The following is a 26238-nucleotide window of genomic DNA, read 5'->3' as shown; positions in this document are numbered from 1 at the left end:
GCCCTGACTGGCCAGAGTGGCCCAGAAGGTTCTGGAACCCCTCATGACAGCCTATGGCCCAGGTTCTGAGGTGACAGTTTAGGCCACCATTTTGTGGAGGAGCTTTCTCCCTCCCTCCATTTTAGGGAAGCACCTTGTGCCACACCATCAATTAGTGATAATGTGGCACCCAGAGCCTCTAAAGAGTTCCAATACCTTCCGTTAACTTTGCGCTATATAAAACTCCAACAACAATTAAAAACAAGCTTACACCCAAGGAACATACAACAAAAAAGAGCCTACGCAGGCTCGGCTATTCAGGCATGAGCCACTAATGTGGTATACATACATGGGGGAAAGAAGGTGGCCCTACAGCCAGAGCTGTTAAGGTGGACGTCTCGCTATTGGATTGGCAACCTGTGTTCCTGGCCAATCACTTCATCTCATGGTGGGTATTAAAAAAAGGGAATGTGTGTCCTTGTGAAATTTAACTGCCGCTCATGTAAAGTGTTCCAGTATCCTCGGGTCGAGTTCACGCTATATAACAGCAGACAAGTCGCTGGGCACAGGACAAGCAGGAGGGAGGGGCTGGTGCAAGCACCAAGGGCTAAAGGGATGGGGTGTTGAAATGGCCAACATTAAGGAACAATGAGTGAAATCCGATTTAGCCTTCATCGTACGTGCGTGGCAGGGGGGCGAAGAGAGAACAATAAAAAGCAAATAGGCAGGATGGAAGCCCATACATTGAACAAGTTGAGATGGCCAACAAAAAGGAAAAATAAGTGAACCAAGGACCCAAAGATGGGACAAAAATCAGACTATCCAATAGTAAGCAAAGCTTTCTAAAGGAAAATGCAAGTAACCAATAAAAAGTCAATAGGGAGAATAAAAGCCCATATAGTGATAACAGCATGTCTTGCAGACAGCACATGCACGTTGCCTAGGCTCAACCTAAAAAGCAAAGTAGGCTTACCCATTGCCCCTACACTGCATGCTGTGGTGGGGAGAAGTAAAATGGGACAGGCACAATAACTGATCAATGGCTGAAGTGTGCTGACACTACCCAATGCTATAGTGGGTAGAAGCAAAATGTGACCAGTGCAACAGCAGAACAGTGAATGTAATGGGCTTACCCATTGCCCTATGATGTGTGCTGTGTGAATGGGACAATAACTGATCAATGGCGAAGTGGACTGACATTACATTATGCTGTGGTGGGCGGATGTAGAGGGGCACGGGGCCAACTGTGAGATACCTGCATACCACCCTTTCACAAGGAGCCTGTCCTCACACAAAGTAATCCCTTTAGGTGCCAGGGATAACATGCTAAAGTGCTTTTGCCTTACTGCGTGCATTGCAAGTTCAAGTAAAAAAAAATGTATTGCTTCGGGTTCGTGGACCAGGGTCAAAACGGACTCGATAATTCTCGCCTCGGTACCTACTCTAACCAGGAACACACTCGGCAACTCTGGGCATTAAGCTTGCCTCATCTCTACAACGGCCCCCCACAGACGCCGGGGATGCCTGGTTTCACCTTGGAGATACCCAGAAAGGGACCATCTCACAGGGATAGCCAGGACAGGTTCCCCAGCGGTCTACAGCGCCGGGACGCCCCGTTGCTGGGGCAGCTGTGCGCTTTACAAGTCTACAACATTTACATTCATTGCATCACAGCATGGAGACATACAAGTCATTTTTAACTTTTAATTAGAAATTTGTTTTTTCATTACTACACTGAATTCTAACTTTCCTCTCATAACACACAAAAATATATCGATCTATAAATACCTCTGCTTTTATCTAGGAGATGGTTTTTGAGGATGAAAATTCTAGTTGACTGCTACCCAGGCCCAAACTCAAATAATGGAGGACAGCTTTGAGGCAGGGTATGATAGTGGGACAGCATCTGAGGCAGGGGGTTATGGAGCATACTTCGGAAGTGATTTTTTAGTCTGAGTTCCATTCAATTAGGACTGTTCTTCTAGTGATGTTGAGAAACATGCTCATGCAATTATGATGTTTAGTCACAAGTACAATCTGTGTAGCCAAGAGTATCTTAGCTACAATCAGAGTGCAGACAAGTGCTGCACCAAGCATAAGGGGAGACTGTTCATTCGGCAGCTCCCACCTTAGTTAAGCAGCAAATTCATCCACTCCGTGGCGATCCTGGAAGTAAAGACTTCCATCTTTTTCTAGATGATTGCTTCCTTAGGGAAGCAGCGCACCAAATAATCTGTGTGTAAAACAGTTTGAGGGAGCCTGGAGGCACTCTAGGGCCTTATTCTTGGGCGCACCCATGAATTCCTACTTCCCTTTGGGAGTTGTAAAAAAATAATAATCACTCAACATGGGAATGAACCAACAAAGCAACCGAGCTAATAGGGGTTGGGCAACACCCAGTTTAGCACTAGTCATGAGAGTAGAGCGGTTTCGATTCTGCAATTTATGCTGCCTTTCAGTGATAATTCTGCAGCGTTGCCCCAGGACCATCCAGAGTAATGTTGTTCAAAAATCAGCCTGCTGTGTAACATTTCTGTACAAAGTTTATATAGATTAACATTCCTGTTAAGAATATAGCAGTTGATGAGTCATTGATCCTGACCAGCAGCCAGCTGCTGTTCAAGCAGCACACATCAAGCAAAAGAGCTCACCACGGCTTCAAGATGGGCATCTTGTCAGAGATTTCACTGGTTATGTATATACGGCCTAAGAGTATATACAGGGAAAGACTCCATGATAAATCCTGCAGGATTCCGGTATTATTAGGATTTAGTGAGAACATTATATGGACGCTTGCACAATCACTCCTTCATAAAGGTTATAACTTTTTTCTGTGGAATGGCTCATACCAAAAGTCCTGCTGGACTAAACGGGTGAAATTCCCTTCCAATCAAAACTGGCTTTCAAGTCATTAATGCATCATGAATTTGAGCACAGGCGCATACATCGTAGCTGGACAAATGTCAAGGACAGGCACTTGCGTGCCAGTATAGTGGTAGCAGCCTTGGCCCTGGTGGAATAGGTCCTCAATCCTTCCGGAGGATGCTTTTTAGCCAATGCGTAACATCTTAATGCAGAGGCCTATCCACCTTGACAGTCATTTTCTGCACTGCCTTGCCTTTCTTTGCTTCAGAGAACCCCTCAAAAAGCGGCTAGTCTATCCAACGGTCTTTGGTACTATAGATGTAAAATCTTAAAAGATCTTTTAGGGCCCAGCCGATCAGGTCTATAATCCTCGTTCGAGGGGTAAAGCAGAGCAAAGAACGTTGGGAGAGTGATGGATTGCCCAACTTGGAAAGCAGTCACAACACTTGCCCTTGGCAAAAAGGCCATCCAGGTACTCAACACCACTATCTGAGAAAGAGGTGGAAAGGCATATAAAAGGTAGTGCTGGAAAGGCATGAGTCTCAGAGCGCCTTCTTGGGAACTCCAGCTCACTCAAAGATTTTGACACTACACATTCTTGGCAGTGGTAGAAAGATTTAGACGGGTTCACCCCATTGCTGGCAGATGCCTTGTGTCACCTCAGGATGTAACAATCATTTGTAAACCGCAATGAGCCAGTGGCAGAGTTTGTCTGCCCTGGCAATCAAAGATCTTGGCAGGGGGTTCACAACCAGGGAAATGCCCAGACATGTCAGGCGTCTCCAGAGAAAGTGACTCTTGGCACAGGACCCCACTCCGCCTGCTTGTTGCAGTACCACATGCCAGTGGTGTTGTCCAAGAGCACCCGATTCAGCCTCCTTTTGATGGACGGCAGGAAGACTTACAGCACTAAGTGAACAGCCAGAACTCCAATAGGTTGATGTAGAAACTGGTCTCTGCCAGAGTCCTCTGATCTCCGCCACTTCCAGATGGCCTCCTGCTGCCCGCAATGACACATCTGTCACCACTGGATTGTGCAAGTGCAGGGGTCTGCTGCTCGTCCAATATGGTTCAGCAGCCGCCACTGTAAGTCTCCTGTCAATCCTGGATGGAATACAACAGGTTTCTCTTCTGTTGGGCCTACTGCAATTTTGGATTCCACTGCAGTACCTGTTTATGCAACCAGGCATTCACAATAAGCAGGATACAGGAGCTCAAGAGATCCAGACGCCTCAGAGCCACACAGAGACCCAGCATACATGCTGAAAGATCAGGAACATAGCCAAAATATTCAAAGATGTAAGGAAAGCCTGAAACTGCACCGTATCCAGGTTAGCTCCAATAAAGGGGAGTCTCTTTGAGGGAGTCAGGTGTGACTTCAGCACATTGGTTGTGAACTCCAAGGATGTCAATACATTTACCTTCATCAGGAAGTGATCTACGACTGACTTAGCATTCCTTTAACAGCCAGTCGGAGGTTGGGGAACACGGAAATCCCCGACCCCCGAAGGTTTGCCACTACAACCATCATCACTTTCGTGAACGCTCAAGTGGCATTGGTGAGGCCGGCGAGAAGCATAGCAAATTTAAAATGCTTCTGCCCCACCTGGAACAGCAAGTAGTGGCTGTTGGGACTGCGGAATGGGTATGAGAAAGTAGGTACCATGCAGATCCAAGCCCATAGTTTGAGCGTTCTGAAGAACCAACCGGTTGAAATTGGGGTTCACCCTGCTGGTGGAAGCCTGAACCACCAGGTTGTCTAGCATATAGTGCTGTGTCAAGGATTCATGGTCGCCTGGCACCATTAGGGCGTTAGTCAGGACTTCATTGAATGGAGGGAAAGGCTCAGAGGAAGTCTGTCCAGGTTGCAACACTTATGTTAACACATTAGATTTGACTTCCACAGTTGCCATTTTTAAGTCTAGTACCTCCGTTGCCCGTCTTATTACCACAGCAATGAAGGCACTCTTCCGTTGATTGCCCGGGGGAAGAATATAAACACCGTGTCTGGTGGAAGCATCCAACCCACTGGCTTTCTGCAAGTCCATGTACAAATTGACATTATCATAGAGGGGAGGATGGGGTGGGGAATAATCCCATCATTTGCATGGTCATCTTTCAAATCTGGTTGACTCTGATCAGAGTAGGAATAGAAGTGTTGTTGGGGTGCTGGTATGAGGCTGAGGCAAAGGCACGGTTCTGACTGAATCGGACTGAACTTGGATCGGGTGCATCTGTCCGACTTAGGGAAGTAACCTTAGTCGGCGGAGATAAATTTGGCTTGTAGTAGGATAAAACTACTGGGGTATGGTCTTCCTCCAGCACTGCAGTGTGAGGGCACCGTCAATGTCAAAGGGGCCAGCATGGATATTGGTGCTGGATTGGAAGTTGGCTCTGATATCGCACTCGAAATGGGTACAGGAGGCATAGACTGTGTTAAGGGAGAACCAGTCCATGAGAACCTGAATGGAGGCATGAGCGGATCATTGGGGGGGACAAAGGTGCAGCAGAGGGAGCTGGACATCTGCCAAATATTCGCAACATGGCCTCTTTAAAGGCCCCAATCTGCTGCGAGGTCTCAGATGGCCCCAGAAACTTGAGGTGCATCGGGATCGATTTCAGTACCTGCTTCTCAGCTGTGGACCAGGATCAAGACCAAAATGCACTTTGACATCCTCACAACTTCCTAGGTGTAAAGTGGCAGGACTGGCAAAAATCCCCTTAGGCCTTCCCCTGCTTCATCTTTGACTTACGAGAAGACATCGACCACGAAAAAGAGTCACCGGAATGGCAATAGGACAGGAACCCAAACATTAGAGGTAGACTTTGTGGGCATTTGTCAGACATATGTTTGTGACAGTCTCTACAATGATTAAACCCTCTATTTTTAGGAGGGGACATAAGTCCCTTGGACACCGGCAAAAAGCTGACTTAACAAAAAACTTGTAATCTGTCTAGGAAAAAGTTGGGCGTGAGCTCCTGATCAGCATGCAATGCGCAAAAAGAAATTACCGAACACGGACGTACAAGGGTGGTGCTTTTATGAGACTACCTCATCACATCCAGGGAGGCGCAAAGACAACACCACCAAGTCACAAAGCACCACCTTCCGGCGTGCAGGGAGCAATGCTTTTAAGTCTTCCGGATCCAGTGTGGCACACCTTCGGATATTCTGAAGGTGAGGAATCTGCAGTTAGATGTACCGATCAGAATCACATTATAATAAGATAAACTCCAAATTCAGAGGTGTATAAATAACCACTATTTCTACACTCAGTATCTTGTGCACGTTTAAAAAAACACGCAGGTTTCCTTCATACCCACGTTTCATTTGTTCGATTTTACCATATAAATTGCTACATGGTTGGTAAACAAAGAAAGTTCATTAAAAGCAACAGTTCAGTTACTGGCTACGAGTATCGTATACTTTGGAACAATGCTATTGGAGAGCAAACAAAACATTGTATATCACAGCAAGCAGAGGGATCTGACGGACATAACAGTATTTTAATTTTGTAAATTGACCATCAGGGCAAAAAATTACACATTAAAACAGTTTGAATTGCTATTATCTCCTCCATATTTTAATTACTTCAATTGTTAGTTTCTTTAGGAAAATTATGCACAATCTACACAAATGACCGTTTGCAAAATTCAGAATTCTGTCTAGTTTTAAGAAATGTTTCCCACCAGTTTACCCCGCAAACAGCAAGTACTCACAAAAGATAGGAAAATGGACGAACATTTAGAAAAGTTTAAAAGCTGTGGGAAAAATGTGGTTTTCTTTCACATCCCAGCTTGGTCTTAGAAGCGGATGATCTTAGCATAGCAAATATTTAGTTGGTCATTTTTTTGGAAAGAAAAAGAAAACTTGCACACTATGTAAAAATAAAAAAAGAAAGAAAAAATGTACCATATTTTGGCTATTTTTTTTTTTTTTTTTTTTTTTACGGGGGGGTTCCAAAAATCCTGGGTACCTTCAGAATCCAAATGATGTGAGGAAAAAAGAACACAAATGTAACACCTTTTGTGGGAAAAGACATTACTATGGCTTACTGGGAAAGTGCCTCAAACATCAAAGGAAAGGCTTAGGAATTGGTTGGGGGAAAGCCTCAGCAGAGAAGTAGTTAAAAAAATTAAACAACCCTGCTTTATTTACAATGTTAAGAGACCTAAAAAAGGGACATTTCGATGTTGTTACAGTAAACAAAGGAGCTGTGTAGTCACTACATGTTTAGATGCGTTTTGAAATATTTAAGGGAACTCTGTCTAGAAAGAGTCCAATTTTGCCTACGGTAGAGTCATAATGTTTCCGTCACCTATAATTCTCTTCACCCTTGTTCACTTTAGCACCCACCTACTCTCAAGCATTCACATACACGTGAGGGCCGTCTGCTCGTCCCTGTACACCCGCCGTGTTCTTTTAAAATGAAAAATAAGGCTTTAAAAAAACAATCATACACTTACACCATGACAATAGCACAAGCCCTAGCAGATACTGGAAAAGTCTCTAATATTTTTCGGAATTAAGCTCCTGGACTTGATCTCGGAGGCTGGGGAAACAAATGTAAGGGGTACAAGCTATTGGAATCCATTGCTGCATTGCTCAAATGACTATTTGTTTTAAAGAAGGAATGGTTCCGAACTTCATGATATTTTGCTTTTTAAAGTCTGTCGCCTTGAAAGGATTTGTGAAAGAAATTGGACAATAAACTTCTGATGTGCCACCCAATCAGCGCCCTTGCTCTTCAGAAGTGCTTCTGGCAGTCAGCGGTTCTCTTTAGAGCGCAGAAGGTCGTTATTTGAGTATGTACTAAAGGGGAATAAACTACAACTTAAATACAGGCTTATTTTTTAAGAATATGTAGAGGCTTTGGCACCGATTCTGTATCAGCAATGTAGGTCATTGCTTAAACTACTGCACTGCAGTCCCCCGCCTTTAGCCCGCCCCCGTCCCCCTAAACATCCCTCAATCCATGTTGATATATTGATGTCCCTAGGGATTACAATAAGACTCTAAAATGAAATCATGTTCAGGGATTATTTGTGGTCACACAAAAAAGATGACTGCATGACTAATCTGACAGGCTGCTTAGCGCACGTCCCTATGGATGGCCCATGGCCTCCTTCAAGGGGATCGCGCACTGCAACTGTGTCCTTAATCAGCAGTTGACCCAGTTTGAATTTTCAAACTACCTCCAGAATAGTTCCAATCACATAGCTTTTGAAAGATCTTTTGAAGATGGAGGGATGGTGAGAGAAGCAGGTTAGGTCGTTAAAAATCTACAATTTGACCCTAAAATGGTTCTTGTCATGTTCAATGACAACGCATTTGTTCTTAAGATCATTCCACTGGTGCTCATTCACAACTCCGAGTGAAGACGTTGTTTGGCAGCACCGCAGGTTAACTCGCTCCATACACTGAAAAACGTTTTGGATTCGATCTCAGCAAAGAATATTTTGAGTCCTTTTTTAGCTTTCCTTAAGTTTCTTAGGACAGAATCATTTGTTGTGTCATCTATTAAACTACTTAAAAATGTTCCAATGGTGCCACATAGTTAAAAGAACAGATTCTAACGCACTGCCCTCCTTAGACAAAAAACAAATCTCACTTCACCTACAGCCGCCACGCCTCATCCCACAGCTTGAATGGAAAGGTCTCACGGTACAATTTTCCTGCTACCTGGATCTCAAGATCACTATTTAATGATAACATTACTACCAGTCTTGTATCCTTGTTTGGCTCAAACTCTGAGGAAAATGACCCTCTATTATTTTGTGTGTACAGACAGCTTACTTATGGAACATTATGCTGAAGTTCACTGTAAAGAAGCTCATTACACTTCTGGAGATCACTTAAAAGGCAGATGTTCCAGTGCATTTTCTGTATTGCATTTCTCAGCTGGGTGTTAATGGCTGCAGTGAAAAGGCATTTGAATTAATAAAGAAATGTAATAACAATGCCTTTTCATCTCAGACATTATTAGCAGCCACCTACCTGAAAGCTTCCTCCCTTCATATTTCCCCTATTTGTACCACAGACGTTGCAGGGCAGGGTGATGTACTGACATCTGTTGGTCTTGGTGAGAGTTTCACAACCAGGGTTTCAAAACAGTGTATCAAAATTAGAGTCAAATAAGAAAGGACATTCTCAGTAAATGAGGTCTAGGGCGGAATTTGACATTTAGACAGGTATATTACAAACATTAAAAAGGGTACCGTTCAGAAATTGAAAATTTTAGACGCATTAAATCACTGCCAGGACAACACTGAGCAATAGGGAGCCATACAAAATAACATGCAAAATCGAAAACACAAGTCCCGAATGAGCAGCCAAATCAGTAAGAAATCGGACATCCCTAGTGGCATCAGATATGTCTTAGAGTTCTGGCTAACCCCTGAATTTGAGAGTTTATACAGGAAATCTTTATACAGACCAACACGATCAGCAGATTCATCATGGTGTGAGCAAAAGAAGTACAATTTCAGTCAGCAGAGCATTGAAATAAAGTGTGCCACAGCCTAACAACCTAAGTGAGCACTAACCCAATACAGAGATAATGATTCAATCCCCTCTATAGTAATGCCATCCGGAGTTGTCAGGACAGGCTCGTTCCAAAAGAGTGAGCAGGCAAAAGAACCTTGAAGGTAAGTGTAGGAGAGTAGGGTCTGCTATCCTATGGTCACCCCAAATTTTTGCTTTTTGCTTCACTGGTTTTTGACATATTGAGGCTGTGGGCCTGCCAATCAGACCCCCAGCCTGCTGTTCTCTCTACTAAATTAAAACTATGCACCCTAGGTGCATAACCAATTGGAAGTGGATCACCCTGTCAGCCCCTGTACCAGTGTACACTAGGTACCCAGGGCATTGGTGTACCCAAGGCCTGCCAAGGGCTGCAGCATGTATTATGCCACCCCAGGCTTGGCCTAACAATCTGACACAACTGGCTGATCACTCAGCTGGGGTAAGTTGGTGTAATCACCTCTTACTTAGGTGTAGTATACCTATACCTAACCTTAAATGGGACACCTGGTAACCTATAAGTCACTCCTATGGCAGGCCTTAACAATCCTGAAGGCAGAGTGCTTGGTTCCATGTGAGATGGTGCTCTGGCATGAGCTGAGCCTGTCTGCAGTGGTCGGAACAACTTCCTTCTACTGTTTCCAGATATCGTCATACCATATACTCTTAAGTGCATTATGAACCTCGCGGTTAAATGCTATCTTTGGTTTGGCTTTATCAAAACATGTTGAGTAAGGTGTCATACGAATTGGAATACTAACCCCTCGCCAATTCTGGCGACGGGGTTAGCATTCCACCCTTCTAGAGGGACACGACATGTACAGTACCTGAAACCCGGGTAAAATCAGACATAGCCTCAGCTCCACAAAATGGATGCTGCCACCACAGACACAAGTCTGCCCTCCTGCTGCTGGGAGTCCTTCCAGCTTGGGAGGTGTGGACAAAGGGTTTCCTGCCAGGGGAGGTGCGTGCACCACCCCAGACAGGATTTTGTGTATTGGTCAGGTAGGGCTTGAAAGAAACCAGACATGCCTGTGGCTCACAAGGAGCCTCGGTGCATATGCCAGTTCAAACCGGTCCTGGGGCACACCAGTCCCGGGCCTGGGGCGAGCTGGACAAAGGATTGGGGGTGTAACCACCCCCCTTCCTGGTCCCACCCATAGGGAGGGACCTAGCAGGTAGTCCGGCCCCTAGAATCCGCTTAAAGGTAGGAGCTGTGTCCTAAGACTTCAGACATCCTGGAATCAACTTAACACTAAGAAGAAGACGGGAACTTCGACGCTCTGCTGCACAGAGGACTGAAGCCAATCTCCCCTGTGGTCAGGGAGTGACCACCTTGCTAACGCAAGCACCATCCAGCGAATCAACGTCTGCTTTGCCGCCGCCTCCCGCCGGAGCCCGAGCCCAGAGACTGACAAGACCTGGACCTCCAGACCTCTCACCGCCCGATCCACAGTCCCTGAAAAGAGGAGACCCGTGGAGGCACCGAGACACGTGGAGCCAGCCATCTTGGAACGACTACGACAAGCTGACAAGTGCAACAACCGAGGCTCCCTCCAAGTTGTGCTTTGGGATCTGAGAAGCCCAACACCCGAGCAGCATCTGCACCAAAGGTGAGCCCTCCAGCATCTCCACGATCTGCGTGGGGCCCTTCTGCATTTTGCCACTCGACGCGCCTAACCGGTTGCTGGCCCGCTGGCTAGTAGCCATCTTGGCGACGAACTTCAAGAAATACACCGCTGGTCTGGTTGCTCCAGACTGGCCCTTGCTCCCCTCCAAAGGAGCAGTCCTTCTGACCTTGCTGGTCAGAACCATCAGCTTATTTCCTTTTCCTACAACAATTGCTTTTGCCAAGGCTTGTTTGCTTCGATCAAGTCGCCGACACCGCCGACAGCGAGAGCCTGCGTGGGACAGCTCGTGACTCGACTCCTGGACGTCGTCGACCTCCAGGGACCACGTGGCTGCAGAGACAAGCTACACCTTTCTTCCTGTTTGCACCCGACATTGCCTGGTACCCACCTGGTGCCACGCTGGTCACTAGCTAGTGACTGTGAACACTGTCCCCTCTGCTTACAGGTCTTCAACATTTCCGATCCACTCTTGGATCCACTGCATCTCTCCCGGACCGACCGCCTGCAGCATCTTTGTCTTCAAGCTCCACGGAACAGATAGAAGAAACCCGACGCACTTCGAGGCCTATGCACCCGCTTCCTGTGGGTGAGGTAAAGCTGGCACACCTGTGCCCAAGTGTAGTATTACATCTCTAGTGCCTGTGTTCCAAATCTTGAGTTCCTAGTCCATCCGGAAGATCCTCTTTGCAGTAACTTTGTACTTTTTACGCACCCATTGAAACCTATGGGAGCACGCGTGTGACTATTTGCTCTGCACACGCCACACGTGGACCTCCTGGTCACTAACTGACGTTAGCTCCTTGTAGGCCCAGCGATTCTAGAGGCCCTAGGCCTTTTCCCTTTTCTGTTCGTGGTACTTATACCACTATTTTAGTATATGGTTTGAGTGGCCACCAGGGCCTATCCATATAACGTGCAACTTCTGTGTATTCTGTGATAATCTTGTTTGACGATTTGTGCTCCTGTGCTCATAAAGAGACTAGGGGTTACTTTGAGAAATAAATACATATATATTTTGAATATATATCTGTGTGGTGTCCTTTCATTGGTATAAAAGGGGGTTGCATTTGGTAAAACAGCTGGCTTAACACGCTTCACGAGTTTAGCCTCAAAGACTGCTTAGCCTACGCTACCACTAGGGCAGCTAGTCCGAAAAGGTTGACTTACAACCACACCATAAGGGTTGCTTGGCATGGTACAAGGTGATCACTTTAACTAGTGAGCATCATATACCAGGCCAACTTCTCACAGTAAGTTACATTGCTATGCCCATGCTCAAGAACAACCGAATTCATAAATAAACAGTGAATGTGCAGGGTGAGATCTATTTGGAATAAAATTGTGTTGAGGATCGAGGCGCAGTTCGCATAAGCCAAGCAAAAGCAGTTAACAAGTCAAATCAAAATCGTTTCAAAGGCAACAACATCAAATAAGTTTACACACGTACATTTGGGTGTAAATTACTTTTCTGTACATTGGTAATGATGCAAAATTCTAAAAATGTACAAAAACCTCTACATGTCCATCTTTGATTCAGGTAAAGCCTGAGCTGTTTACCAATTAGGTATGAATTTTTAACGTCATTTGCTTCTCAGTCTAGAGAAAAACAGTAACTTACTGATATGGACTAATTACACAGTCCGTACAATGCATTTCGGCTAGAAGCTACATTAAATTTGACAAACGCAAAAAAACTAAAAATCAGTTCAGTGATGTCTCATGGAAATGATCGAGCCTAGGAAACACAGAACAGCAGACTGATCTGGTGTGAAACCCTTTGCTGGAAAACCTAACGACTCAAGTGAAAGCAGCAAATATAAAGCTGGACTTGAAAACAAATCTATCTACACACAAATAAGGAATATACACCAAGCTTAAAGCCACCAGAAAAGCTATTCAAAGCATGGAAGAAAAACACCATCCTAAAACAAACATAAGGCCCCCACCTTCTCCAAAAACAGATGTGAAGAGTACTCAACATTCTTTGATGAAAAAAATGTATTAAGATCAAACTATCGCTTCCTAAACACTTAAATGCACAAGAATACAACTCGACCATAACAAAAACCATGGCCCCCAACCTCTTTTCCAGGATTTTTCCAGACAGAATAGCTAATAAAATATACTAAAATCATATACACCTCCTACTTCAGAGACCATTCCCACAACACTTCAAGTTAGTTAACCCCCTCTGTTATTTTGTACTGGTGCAACCTGAACGCAACCTTAGAACAAGGAGAATCCAAGGATGTTTGAAAATAGGACACATCCCACCTTTACTAAAATATCATGAGCGGCCCCACTGGCCTGAACAATTTTCACCCACACTCAAAACGTCCTTTTTAAACAGATAATATGGAGTCTGTTAAATAACGTGGTTTTATTCTGGACAAAGTTCGGAGCCTGGAGGCGCAAATGAATACTATGTCAAAGGAGCGCAACTACAACTAAAAATCTTACCAGGTGTCAGGCATTTCATCCTGGATGGTGAGTTCAAAGTAATTATTGAGTTCCTTGAACTGTCCAAACTATACTATATTAACTCCCTACTAGCAGGTTTTCCCAAACATTTAGCTCCCCTCAAGGTAATCCTACAGGTCCCTGCTAGGATGACCATATTGCGCCTACTCTAGTCTCTCTAGAATGGCTCTTTATAGAAGCCATAGTCATCAATAAACTTGCCAGCATCACAAAAATCCATGTTTATGGGAACTTCAACCTAGCACGCACAAATATTAAACATATCTCTCTCTGCTTCGAGTACTTCCAAGCAAAGACAATTCCCTCCTGTGAACAGCAGGCTTCAAAAAATGAAAAGACATTGAAATGGCCCCCCTGAGGATGTGCTCCTAGAGTTTGGAACTCGTTCTAGGAGTTTTAAAGAAAGTAAAAAAAGCATTTCAATGTCACTTTCAAGCATAATATAAAACTGCCTTTTTGCTGACACCAACATCTCCGGTTACCTTTTCTCTCATTCGTAAAACTCTTGCAGTAGATATAGATCACTCGTTTTCTTGCACTAGTACATTGCAGGGTTTTTTTCTCCATCAATATGGCCTACATTCATTGGACCGAAGGCACAAAGATATATGACCCATATGGACAGAATCATCCAAAATCTGCGTCTGGTGTATGGATAGAAGCATCTACGATCTGTGTGTTCTCCATGGACTGAAGCCACCAAGATCTGAAATTCGTATAAAGACAGAAGCATCCAATATCTGAGTCTTGTGTATGGACCAACCCCACCATGATCTGAGTCAGGTGTATGACTGAAGCCTCCAATATCTACACCTTGGTCTATACTCAGTATGGACAGAAGTGAATATGCTACTTACCAGTATGCATCTGTTCTTGGCATGTAGGGCTGCTGACATTCATATCTGTGCATAGATTGCCGCCTAGTGTTGGGTCCGGATGTTTGCACGTTGTTGTCCTGGAAGAGTCTTCGAAGTATCCTTGGATAGGTGACTCCTCCCCTGGACTACAGTGCGCATGGGCATCCTCTCCATCCTCAGATTGTTTTTCGCCATTGTGGCAGTGATGGAGTAGATACAGAAAGTGATGACCATGCTTGCAGTAATTCTGAGAGCTGCAGCTGCGACAGGCGCCGGGGAGGAGGGAGGGCGATATGAATGTCAGCAGCCCTACATGCCAAGAACAGATGCATACTGGTAAGTAGCATATTCAGTTCGAGGCATGTGGGCTGCTGAATTCATATCTGTGCATAGAATACATAGCAGTGCCCTCTATTAGCGGCGGCTACCCGTGCCAGCTGCAGCGGTCTGAAAAAGTGTTTTGAGAACAGCCTGTCCTACAGCTGCCTGCTGTTTTGACTGCACATCTACGCAATAGTGTTTTGTAAATGTGTGTGTAGTGGACCATGTGGCTGCTCTGCATATATCATGCAGGGGAATATTTCCTAGGAAGGCCATGGAAGCCCCCAACTTACGTGTTGAGTGGGCTCGTGGTGGAATAGTTAATGTGCGTTTTGCCTTTTGATAACAGATTTGAATACACTTAACTATCCATCTGGCTATCCCTGCTTTGGAGATGGCGTTACCTTTGTGGTGTGGGGCAAAGGCAACGAACAGTTGTTTTGTCTTCCTGAATGGTTTAGTCCTGTCGATGTAGTACATGAGGGCCCTCCGTACATCTAGTGTATGTAGTGCCCTTTCTGCAACAGTTTGTGGGTTTTGGAAGAAAACGGGCAGTTCAATAGTCTGGTTCATGTGGAACTGCGATATTACCTTGGGCATGAACTTGGGGTTGGTACGTAGTACGACCCTGTTAGCGTGAACCTGAATGAATGGCTCTTGAACGGTTAGTGCCTGGAGTTCACTAACTCTTCTGAGGGAAGTGATCGCCACTAGGAAGGCCACTTTCCAGGTAAGGAATTGAATCTCGCATGAGTGTAGAGGTTCAAAGGGTGGACCCATCAGGCGTGTGAGGACCAAGTTGAGGTTCCACATTGGAGCCGGTGGGTGACTAGGTGGAATGACTCGTTTGAGCCCTTCCAAGAATGCTTTGATGGCAGGCACTCTGAATAGAGAGAGGTGCTGCCTGGTTTGCAGATAGGCTGATATTGCGGTCAAATGGACACGTATAGAGGTGTACGCCAGATTGCATCTATATAGGTGTAAGAGATAACAGATGATGTTTTGGATGGATGCGTCCAGCGGGTTGATGTCATTATTACCGCAATAAATGACAAACCTTTTCCATTTGGCTGCATAGCAAGCTCTGGTAGTGGGTCTCCTGGCCTCCTTGATGATGTCCATACAGTCAGGTGGCAGGTTGAGATAGCCAAACTCTAGGACTTCAGGAGCCAGATCGCCAGATTCAGCTGTTGCGGATCTGGGTGCTGAACCTCTCCATGGTTCTGCGTCAAATGCGCGGGTTTGATCCGCAGCCTTTGATGCGGCACCACGGAAAGTTCGAGGAAGGTGGTGTACCACGGCTGGCGTGCCCACGTGGGAGCAACTAGGACGAGTGTCAGGGAGTGTTGTCGGAGTTTGCGGGCCACTAGCGGTATCAATGGCGCTGGGGGAAAAGCGTACGCAAATCTGCCGGACCAGTTCATACATATCGCATTGCCCTGCGACTGCGGATGTGGGAATCTGGCGGCGAAGCTTGGGCATTTTGCGTTTTCGCTTGTCGCGAATAGGTCTATCTCCGGATGACCCCACTGCTGAAAGTACGGTTGGAGTACTGATGGGTGTAACTCCCACTCGTGCATTTGGTGGCTGTGTCTGCTGAGCAGATCCGCCATCTGGTTGTCCTTGCCAGGGAGGTGTTCCGCCATGAGGAACATGTTCCTTTGAATGGCCCACTTCCACATGCTCTGAGCCAGATGAGACAACTGTGGAGAGTGTGTGCCTCCCTGTTTCTGTATGTAGTACATTGCGGTCATGTTGTCCGTCCGGATCAACACGACCTTGTTGCATAGATGTACTTTGAATGCCTTCATGGCTAGGAAGATTGCCATCAATTCCAGAAGGTTGATGTGCAACTTCTTTTGTTGTGTTGTCCATAGTCCTTGCCCTGTGTAGTGGAGTACATGAGCTCCCCATCCCTGGAGAGACGCGTCCGCTGTCAGTACTATTTGTGGGACAGGCTCTTGGAACGGTCGGCCCTTGCAAAGGTTTTGTGGATTCCACCAATGCAGAGAGTTGTATGCCCGACCGCTCACCAACACTAGGTCCTTTAACTGTCCTTGAGCCTGATTCCACTGACGTGCTAGGCACTCCTGAAGTGGGCGCATATGTAATCTCGCGTGCGGGACTATGAAGATGCAGGAGGCCATCATGCCTATCAACTGCATGAACACTCGCGCTGGAAGTGAGTGATTGGGTTTGAATTTGGAGATCAGCAGTTGTATGCTGTCGATCCTCACTAAATTTGGCTGAGCTGTGGCCGCCAGAGTGTCTATAGTCGCACCTAGGTACTGTTGTACGTGTGCGGGCTGGAGATGGAACTTTGGATAATTCAGTGAGAATCCCAGACTGTGAAGAAGGTGAATGGTGCGGGACATGTGGCTTGCACATTGCTGGGCTGACTTCGCTTGAACGAGCCAGTCGTCTAGGTAGGGGTAGACGTGTATATGCTGCCTCCGTAGATGTGCTGCCACCGTAGCTAGGCACTTCGTGAAAACCCTGGGCGCTGTTGTCACGCCGAAGGGAAGGACTTTGAACTGATAGTGCTGCCCCTGAACAGTGAACCTGAGGTATTTTTTGTGTGAGGGGTGGATGGGTATGTGAAAGTACGCATCCTTGAGGTCCAGTGTGGCTAGGAAGTCTCCCTGCTTGAGAAGCGGAAGGACTTGCTGTAGAGTGAGCATATGAAAGTGCTCTGAAAGAATGTACTGGTTCAGGGGTCTCAGGTCCAATATAGGTCTGAGCGACCCGTCCTTTTTTGGAATTAAGAAGTAGAGGGAGTACACTCCCGCACCCTGCTCGTGGATGGGTACGACCTCTATAGCGCCTTTTAGAAGCATACTTTGCACTTCTTGCTGTAAGAGCGTTAAGTGCTCTGAGGACATAGGACGGCTTCTTGGTGGTATTGTGGGTGGAGTGGAGGTTAACTCCAGACAGTAACCGTATTTTATAATATCTTTGACCCACCTGTCCGTGGTGATGGAATTCCACGTGGACAGGAACCTTTGTAGCCTTCCCCCGACAGGTGTTATGTGGTCGGGAGGAAGGGAGAGGGCGTCACTGCTTGTTCTTGGGGGAGGACCTGGTGTTGCCGTAGCCGCGTCCTCTGCCCTTTGTGCTGGAGCCACGATATCCACCTCGGGTGTTTTTATCATAGGTGGTCTGTGTATTGCCTTTGTTATATGTTTGTTGTGACCCCTGTCCTCTACCTGCTCCCTTGTTTCCGGGGCGACGAAAGGAGCCGCTCCGAAAGGACTGAGTTTGTAGTGCGCCCATGGACTTTGCAGTGTCCGTATCCTTTTTTATCTTTGAGGGTGGTGTCAACCTCTGGCCCGAATAAATAGTCGGGGTTGACGGGCTGGTTCAGTATATTGTTTTGTACCTCAGGCTTGAATCCTGAGATCCGTAGCCAGGCATGTCGTCGCAACATGACGCTTGTGTTTATGGCTCTGGCAGCCGTGTCTGCAACATCTAGTGCGCATTTGATGGAAGCGTTCGTTAGTAGCTGTCCTTCTCTGATGAGCATTTCCGCGCCTTCCTTGAACTGGTCAGGGAGATGTTGGAATATTTGCTCAAGTGTGTCATAGTGCGCTCTATCATAGCGAGCAAGGAGCGCCTGAGTGTTGGCTATGCGCCATATGTTGGCAGCTTGGGCGGCAACTCGCTTGCCAGAGTTTTCTAACACCTTGGACTCTTTGTCCGGGGGAGGAGCGTCACCTGTTGTTTGCGAGTGTGCCCTCTTGCGTGCATTCGCTACGACGATGGAGTCAAGTGGTAATTGTCCTCTGATGTAAGTAGGATCCCCAGGTGCTGATCTGTATTTTTTATCAATCCTGGGGTTTATCACTCGTGCCCTGGTGGGTTCTTTGAAAATGTCCTTGGCTGGTTTGAGGACCCCCTTCAACATTGGCAGAGTCTTTACATGTCTTTCTGAGGATGCAAAGGTGTCCATTAGAAAGTCATCTTCGATGGTATCAGAGTGAAGCTGCACCCCATGGTTATTGGCAGCACGTTCGATAAGAGCATTGAACGCTGCAGTATCCTCCGTAGGAGATGTCTTTGCCCCATAGAGTTGTGGATCCTGTGCATCGAGAGGTGCACTGGGGTCTGCAGGGTCGCCCCAAGTTTGATCAGGGTCCTGCTGGTCATCAGGGTCCGTGTCTACATGGTAGGGGACTTGGTCAGCCATGTAGTCCTCCAATGCGTCTGTATCGGAGCGTGTGGGGGAGAACCGGTGTGGATCCTGGTAGGATGAATGGAAGGGTTCATAAAGGAGAGGTTCCGATTCTGCAGGCAACTTCCTTTTTAGTGGGATCCTGAAAGGGTCCAATGGCGGCTCCGAAGTTATCCTTCGGTCCTGGAGAATCATTCTGCCAGTGCCGGCGTCGATGATACGTGCTGGAGACGTCTCAGCAGGTGTGACCGTAGGTTGGGTGACCCGTGTCCTAAGTTGGAACATTTTTGGGATTGTTGACGGAGGCAAGCCGAAGGTAATGTTGGTCGGCACCGAAGAGGCTGCGGGAGCTCCGACCGAACCGGAGCCCGATGTGTCCTGGAGGACAGGTGTGGTTTTGCTGCCTTGCGTCACACCAGGTCGTACTTGGGGCGCCTTCGAGGCTTTGGCACCGGCCAGGCTCGTAGAGGCGGCCGTAGATTTTTTCGGTGCCGGCGGGTCATCGAGTCGGGGTGAAGAGATCACCGTCGAAGTCTTCGATGCCTGAGGCTTAGGTGTCGTCGAGGGAGCGATGTGAGACACAGCAGGCGGTACGGCCCTTGGTGTCGTCGGTGCCGGTAGCCGAGCAGGTTTGTCGGTGCCGATGGCTTTTTTCCGTTTGTCGACCCCAACGTCGCCCGCCTCAAGTTCGGCACCGAAGTCCCTCTTGGTGCGGTCGGTGCCGACGCGGTGCGCTGGCGTCGAAGGCCTCGATCCGACCAGCGCTACTTTCAGTTTCGGTTTCGGTGGAACCTGAGCAGCTTTCGGTTTCGGTTTTGTGATAGGGAAACCAGCCTGTTTATGTAGTAATGGCTGCCGCTGAACGTCCGAGGCCGGGCCCGAGGGCGGGGCCGAAGAACTGCGGGATGGGTCTCGGGTAAGGCCTGAAGGCGATCCCTCGACCGGAGCCATAGGCTGTGGCACTGGTGTTTGAACGGTTTGAACAGGTAGGCCTTGTTCATCATTGGAGCTACTTTCTTCGGCCCCGAAGGCCTCCTCGTCGTCTCCTACCTCGGTGTCGTCTTCACCTCTGTGGAAGAGTGACTCGTCTTCCTCGTCCGATCCGGGTTCGTGTTCGGAAACGGGACTGGAGGGCAAGACTTCCAATTCCTCGACGTCCTCGGCCTCGCCGAAGATGTCTGTCGGGGCCGGTGCCGCGTGCTGCGCCTCGAGTCTCGCCGCTCGTCGATTCCGCAGAGTCTTCTTCGAGCGGAACCGGGCACAGGCCATGCATGTTGATTCGTCGTGGTCCGGCGAAAGGCATTTGTTGCACACCGGATGGACGTCGATGTGTGGGTACTTCGCATTGCATACCGGACACCTTTTGAATGGCGTCCTGGATTCCATCGTCGAAGTAGTCGATGGACAGGTAAATGCGAAAGCAGTCGGTGCTGAAAGTTAGTAAACTAACAAATTCTATCGAAACCCGATCGATAAACAGTACCGACGCGAACTAAAGGCCTTTTGGCCTTGAAAAAATATTTTCCTAACTTGAGCTAAGATAGCACATCCGAACCCAATGGCGGAAAAAAACAATCTGAGGATGGAGAGGATGCCCATGCGCACTGTAGTCCAGGGGAGGAGTCACCTATCCAAGGATACTTCGAAGACTCTTCCAGGACAACAACGTGCAAACATCCGGACCCAACACTAGGCGGCGATCTATGCACAGATATGAATTCAGCAGCCCACATGCCTCGAACCATCCAAGATCTGTGTGTTGAAAACTAAGGGATGTGCTCTACAGGGAGTTAGGTTGGCATGGTTGTGGAGGAGACCATGAATGAAACACAGATGGATTACCAAGGGCCAGTGTATCACAACCTTTACTGAACACATTCATAGCTGCAGGCAGCACTCATTCCTGCAGAAACATATGTGCTCCCCTTTCCTAAGAGAGCCATACAATTGTGCAACCAAGTGATTGAGAAATATGTACAGTCAAGAGAACTACAGCTCCTGGTGAGAGTATTACATAGAACGCCAAAGGGATTCATGTCTGAAATCTAAAAAGAATATCTTTATGGCAACCCATGCCTTTAGTGAGACAGATGCCACCAACAGGCGCATACACTCTTTTCTATGAAGGATCATGCCCAATACATTACAGATCACCCATTTAGGGATCAATTTGCTGAAACCTCGAATAATGCTTAAGCCGGGTTTGTCATGGCAGGAATGAGGCGGCACTGTGGGCATAGTTGTGTTAGTAGGCAATACATGAAAGAACGTGTCAGTGAGGAAAGTAGGTGCCAGAAAAGTTCTTTGTAACAATAAATCACATTACTGGAGAAAAAAAACTTCAATTAAGTTTTGACACTGAATTTGCAGAATCTATTTTGTCTCAACAATATCCATAAGAGTAGGGTGGTGGCACTGGCCGATTATATCCATAAGAAAAAGATACAGGAGAGGAAGTGGAAAGAGTGGAGACCCAGATCAAAGATCTTGGGACATCACTCCCACACCTGCATAGTAAGGAAAACTAATAGCCGGGTCATGTTACAGCCACACAGTTAAAGATCACAGAACAGAAGTAGGTGGAAACCATTACCTAAGTAGCCACAGGCACTTGGGAATACATTGCACAACTCTTCTAACCTGAAAGCAGCCTTTCAACACAGCAGCCTTTGTAAGGTCCAGATGCCAATGCACAAGATAGCATTACTGTTCACTAGAACAAAGATAAGCTATTCAAAGGTTAGTGAGATACTGATTCACGCACCGCAGTATTATCATGGTATTTCATTGTTTTTTCTTCAGCCTTTACAGTACATTGGTCCACGCACACACACCCTCACCTGTTCCACAGCACGGTTTCCAGAGACGACATAAGGCGATTTTTTGTTATTAGTTTGTTAGTTATAGCTTATTTAGATGAACATCGCACTCTATTCCTTGTCATAACCAGTGTACATAGAGACAGCGTATATCCTTTGCATAGCAACGGAGTCATTTATTGAGCAGTGATATAAGGACTGGGTCACATTTCTGTATGTAATAGTTTGTTGTATGATGCAAAATTCATCCACAGTGCTCCCAGCAATGATGATGTATAGTTGTTGTAACACACGACCCGTTTACATTCCGCTGTATGTAATCAGAATAAAATCTCAATAAAAAGATGTTTAAAAAAAAAAAAAAGGTTAGTGAGATACTGATAAGTCCAAAGGGAGTGCGAAGAAAAAACGGAGTTCTCACACTCACTAGAAAGGGCCAAGATAGGAATATCCTGTGCCAAACATCGGCCAACAGGTCTTACCTATGCAAGAGCTATTGGCTTTGTCAGTCTTTTAGCCATGTTCTACAGCAGCTGTGCAAAATGGCGAAAGTTAGGCCAGGACAAAGCACTTTTTCCTGGCAAGATGGGTACGGGGCAAGCATAACAATGCAGAAGGAGTGTGGGAGGGATGGAAGGAACACCACCACACAGGAGGGAGTGGGAGAAAAATCACAATGTAGGAGGGGTGGGAAGGATGGGAGTAGGCACAATGTGGAAGGGGTTTGTGAGGGACAGGGCAACAGCAACAACGCAGGAGGGGGGGCAGGACAAGCAACAACAATGTGGCAAGTAACAACAGCCATACAAAGACAATGACCAAGCATATTAAAGAAAAAATATTAAGTACCTCCGAATCGGCGAGCAGTGAAAAGACACACTGGAACAATGAAGCGGTGGTACTTGCGCTGAGCCCCAGGTTAGGAACAAGCACTCTAAGCCCCCTGTAAGCTGACAAAAAGTCTTGCAAGGACAGTGTATGCTCGGTCTCACACAAAAGCTAGAAAGCATTGACAATACAGAAAGATAATTCCCTGGTTTGCTCTCTTTGAAGGCTGATGCATCTAATACACATTAAGTGTGTTGTCTATGTTACAGCTGCCCAAGGCCATCTACTTTGTTCATAACTATAAAGGTGAGATGCCTCTAAATAAGAAAGTATACCTTTAAGCCTCCTTTTCTATGACCCATCGATTGTAAGTACCCAGGAGTAAGGCTCACATGGACACGACAGAACAAGATCAGGTAACTCACCCATACCCTTAAGCAAGTTGCTGACTGTGCTTTAAAAATGTAGCTGGAATCCACACTCATCAACACTGGTAAGATGGGGGTAGAAGTTGCACTTGCTAATGTACTGACTGGATTAGAAAGTATGCAACCATAGCAGTTTGGTGCTACTCACATGGGGTTATGTTGGGATTAAGAGATAAGAATCCATGTTCAGATTATGAGGTAGTCTGTGCTGGAGGGAACCTTCAAGGAGGCTTGTCATTGCCTAGACTGAGTGCTAGCATACTGATCATGAGAGAGAACAAAAAGGAACATGCAGAAGGTGTTGTACACAAAATTGAGGAGTCAAAGGACAGTTCTTGGCTGGCTAACTGCTGGCGCTGCAGAAAATCCAGCAGCAGAAAACTGCAGGATGAGAAAGGCTGCAAGAAAAGTAGAAAATACAGACTTCATAGGTGAGCTCCGATGAGTTATGTGATAAGCCCCACATGGACAATTTGCTCTATAGTACATGCATTTCCTGCAATTCTGCATCGACAACGGAGACCTTTCTAAACAGCGCTTATACAAGTGTCAAAATGATCCACAACCGCACACATCTGTATTCGTTTTGTAAGTGCATTTATATAGTGCCGACTATCCATGACGAGGCACTGAAGTGCTTTACGCTGGATAGCATGCTGCTCTGGAACCAAAAGTTAGCGGTTACTCCATTGGTTGTTATGGAGTATTCAGATTATTCTTGTGCTCTCGAGGAAACCATTTCAAACACTTGCTCCTGTTCCTTTGTGGCAGATTAAATTGGCAGGGGTTAGAAGTGCTCATTAGTGGCGGCTTTGCGAGTTGATGCAAATGACTGGTGGGACTAACGGAGGAGATCAGGTGGTGTTAGACTGCAAGGAGAGGTTTCGAGCTATGAAAAGAGTTCTGGCCATTTTGGAGAACTACAATAATAGAGTTTAAGGCAATCATGCATGCGATTTAGAGTAGACTGCAGCCAGAGAACGAGTAAAAAGAGGGTCAATATGAGAGGCAACAGTTGGACGGTGTAAATTAAGATTACTTCTTCGTGCAGGGTTTGAGGTATATACAGGAGGGTTTTTTAAGATAGCATGCAATAAAAGAATGCAAAACTGTAGAAGGAAACGTCACTGGCATGTGAGACAGTGCAGTGTTAGGTACTTTTGCTAGGCACAAGAAGCGAGCAACCCCAGACCACTGCTCACACAAACGCAGCTGAGCAGCTCAGGTGTTAGAAGCGTCAAGTCCTGGCTGATACAGGGGAATACCAAGAACCGTAGGCTGCGCTGGGAGGGAACCACCATCCTATGGTAAAAGCAATTTAAAAATGCTATGTGGTGAACCGTCCAAACTGAGATGGGCTTATGTTGTGGCACTTCGCCAAGTACCGAGTGCTTCCATCCCGAATGCAAAAAGACTCGTTTTACATGTGGCCTGACAGTTTCTGTAAGCACAAGCACTGGTACGTATCTGCAAGTTAATGGAACCTTAAACACCTTCAGGAAAAGTAACTTGTCCAGGATCACACAGGTTTTCCGGCAAGAAATTCCAAAATCAGCAGTAATATATCCTGATTCCATTGCCACTAGAACCCATTTCAGTGCCGACGTCAGCCTTCTTCACTGCAAACCCCGCGGTGCTCGCGACCCCATATCGCAGATTCCAATTCTCATGCCTGTCTGCCAGTGCTGCGAGGGGTCCGGAGAATACGGTTATAACCGTGAGCCACAGAGGAGATACCCGCTAGAACTAAGATAGGAAACCGAGGGTTCAATCAATGTACTTAAAAAAACACCTACGTTACTGCGGTTCTGGTTTTAGACTAACGCAGATGGTTCCAATGATATGCGCGGGATCGGCGTGACATACACGATCGAAGTCAATGAAAACAGGAGATGTGCACCCAAAAAAGGGCAGTGTGTAGAACCCACGCCTGCGGCTGCATATGTAAATAAAGTTTACTTACCACCACATCACAAAAGAACGCTCCCGACAGCCGACGGTACTGAACACACAGCTCTCGTCCTGCACAAATTCTTGGGCAGCCTCACGCATCCCTAATCCGGAAAGCGCCTACCGCCCAAGCCGTCCACAGTGCTGAGCTACACAGGCTCCACCAGGCCAGGCCTCCCAGCTGCGCCCCTGGCTTCAATCTGTCCCAGGCTGATGTGACTCAGCGCACTCCCCCGCCCCACGGAGGCCCCCGCCCAGTGAGGGTCGTTCGCTCATCTTCTGTGGCTCGTCACTCCCTCTTTGGTGCCTTAAGTCCCTCTCGCGCAGAGCATCCCGGGACACAAGCCCCTGCAGACTCCGGGATCACTGGACTGCTACAGGGACGCGCTCTCTGTTGTGTTTCTCTAACACCACTTCATCTCCCCGGACTTCTGCAAGGCTGGGAGCGCTTAGAATGGAGAACGCTAGCACTAGGCCCTAAAGAAAATAACCAGACTGGGTCATATACGAGCGCTTAGAATGGAGAACGCTAGCGCACTAGGCCCTAAAGAAAGGAACCAGACTCGGTCATCTAAGAATGCTGAGAGCGCTTAGAATGGAGAACGTTAGCACTAGGACCTACCTAAGGAACCAGACTGGCACATAAACGTGTGCTGAGAGCGCTTAGAATAGAGAACGCTAGCACTAGGCCCTACCAAAGGAACCAGACTGGCACATATATGAGTCTAGAGAGCGCTTAGAATGGAGAACGCTAGCACTAGGACCTACCTAAGGAACCAGACTGGCAGATAAACGTGTACTGAGAGCGCTTAAAATAGAAAACGCTAGCACTAGGCCCTACCAAAGGAACCAGACTGGCACATATACGAGTCTAGAGAGCGCTTAGAATGGAGAACGCTAGCACTAGGCCCTACCAAAGGAACCAAACTGGCACATATACAAAGCCGAGAGCGCTTAGAATGAGGAACGCTAGCACTAGGCCCTACGAAAGGAACCAGACTGGAAGATAAACGTGTGCTGAGAGCGCTTAGAATGGAGAACGGCAGCACCATGCCCTACCAAAGGAACCAGACTGGCACATATACGAGTCTAGAGAGCGCTTAGAATGGAGAATGCTAGCACTAGGCCCTACCAAAGAAACCAGACTGGCACATATACAAAGCCGAGAGCGCTTAGAATGGGGAACTCTAGCACTAGGCCCTACGAAAGTAACCAGACTGGCAGATAAACGTGTGATGAGAGCGCTTAGAATGGAGAACGCTAGCACTAGGCCCGACCAAAAGAACCGGACTGACACATATGTGAGTCCTGAGAGCGCTTCGACCTGAGAGCGCTTAGAATGGGGAACGCTAGCACTAGGCCCTACGAAAGTAACCAGACTGGCA

The 26238-nt window shown here is 46.9% G+C and overlaps 1 protein-coding gene across 3 annotated transcripts in view; it reads right to left on the bottom strand.

The window, feature by feature from the left end:
* Positions 1–26238, bottom strand: part of PTPRA (protein tyrosine phosphatase receptor type A) — a 991956-nt gene that overhangs the window by 566860 nt on the left and 398858 nt on the right. The window contains exon 1 of one of the 3 annotated variants that reach the window (XM_085642679.1): positions 24867–24890. The exons of the other annotated variants lie outside the window; for them this stretch is intronic. The gene's annotated coding sequence lies outside the window, so the exon portion shown is untranslated. Of the gene's footprint in view, positions 1–24866; positions 24891–26238 lie in introns of those variants that run through there. 3 annotated transcript variants of the gene reach the window in all.

The sequence above is a fragment of the Triturus cristatus genome, chromosome 2_2, assembly GCF_964204655.1.
Source record: "Triturus cristatus chromosome 2_2, aTriCri1.1, whole genome shotgun sequence".
In the NCBI taxonomy this organism is placed as follows: Eukaryota; Metazoa; Chordata; class Amphibia; order Caudata; family Salamandridae; genus Triturus; species Triturus cristatus.
Note: the sequence above shows the minus strand (reverse complement) of the source record. Positions and strands in the feature narration are given on the sequence as shown.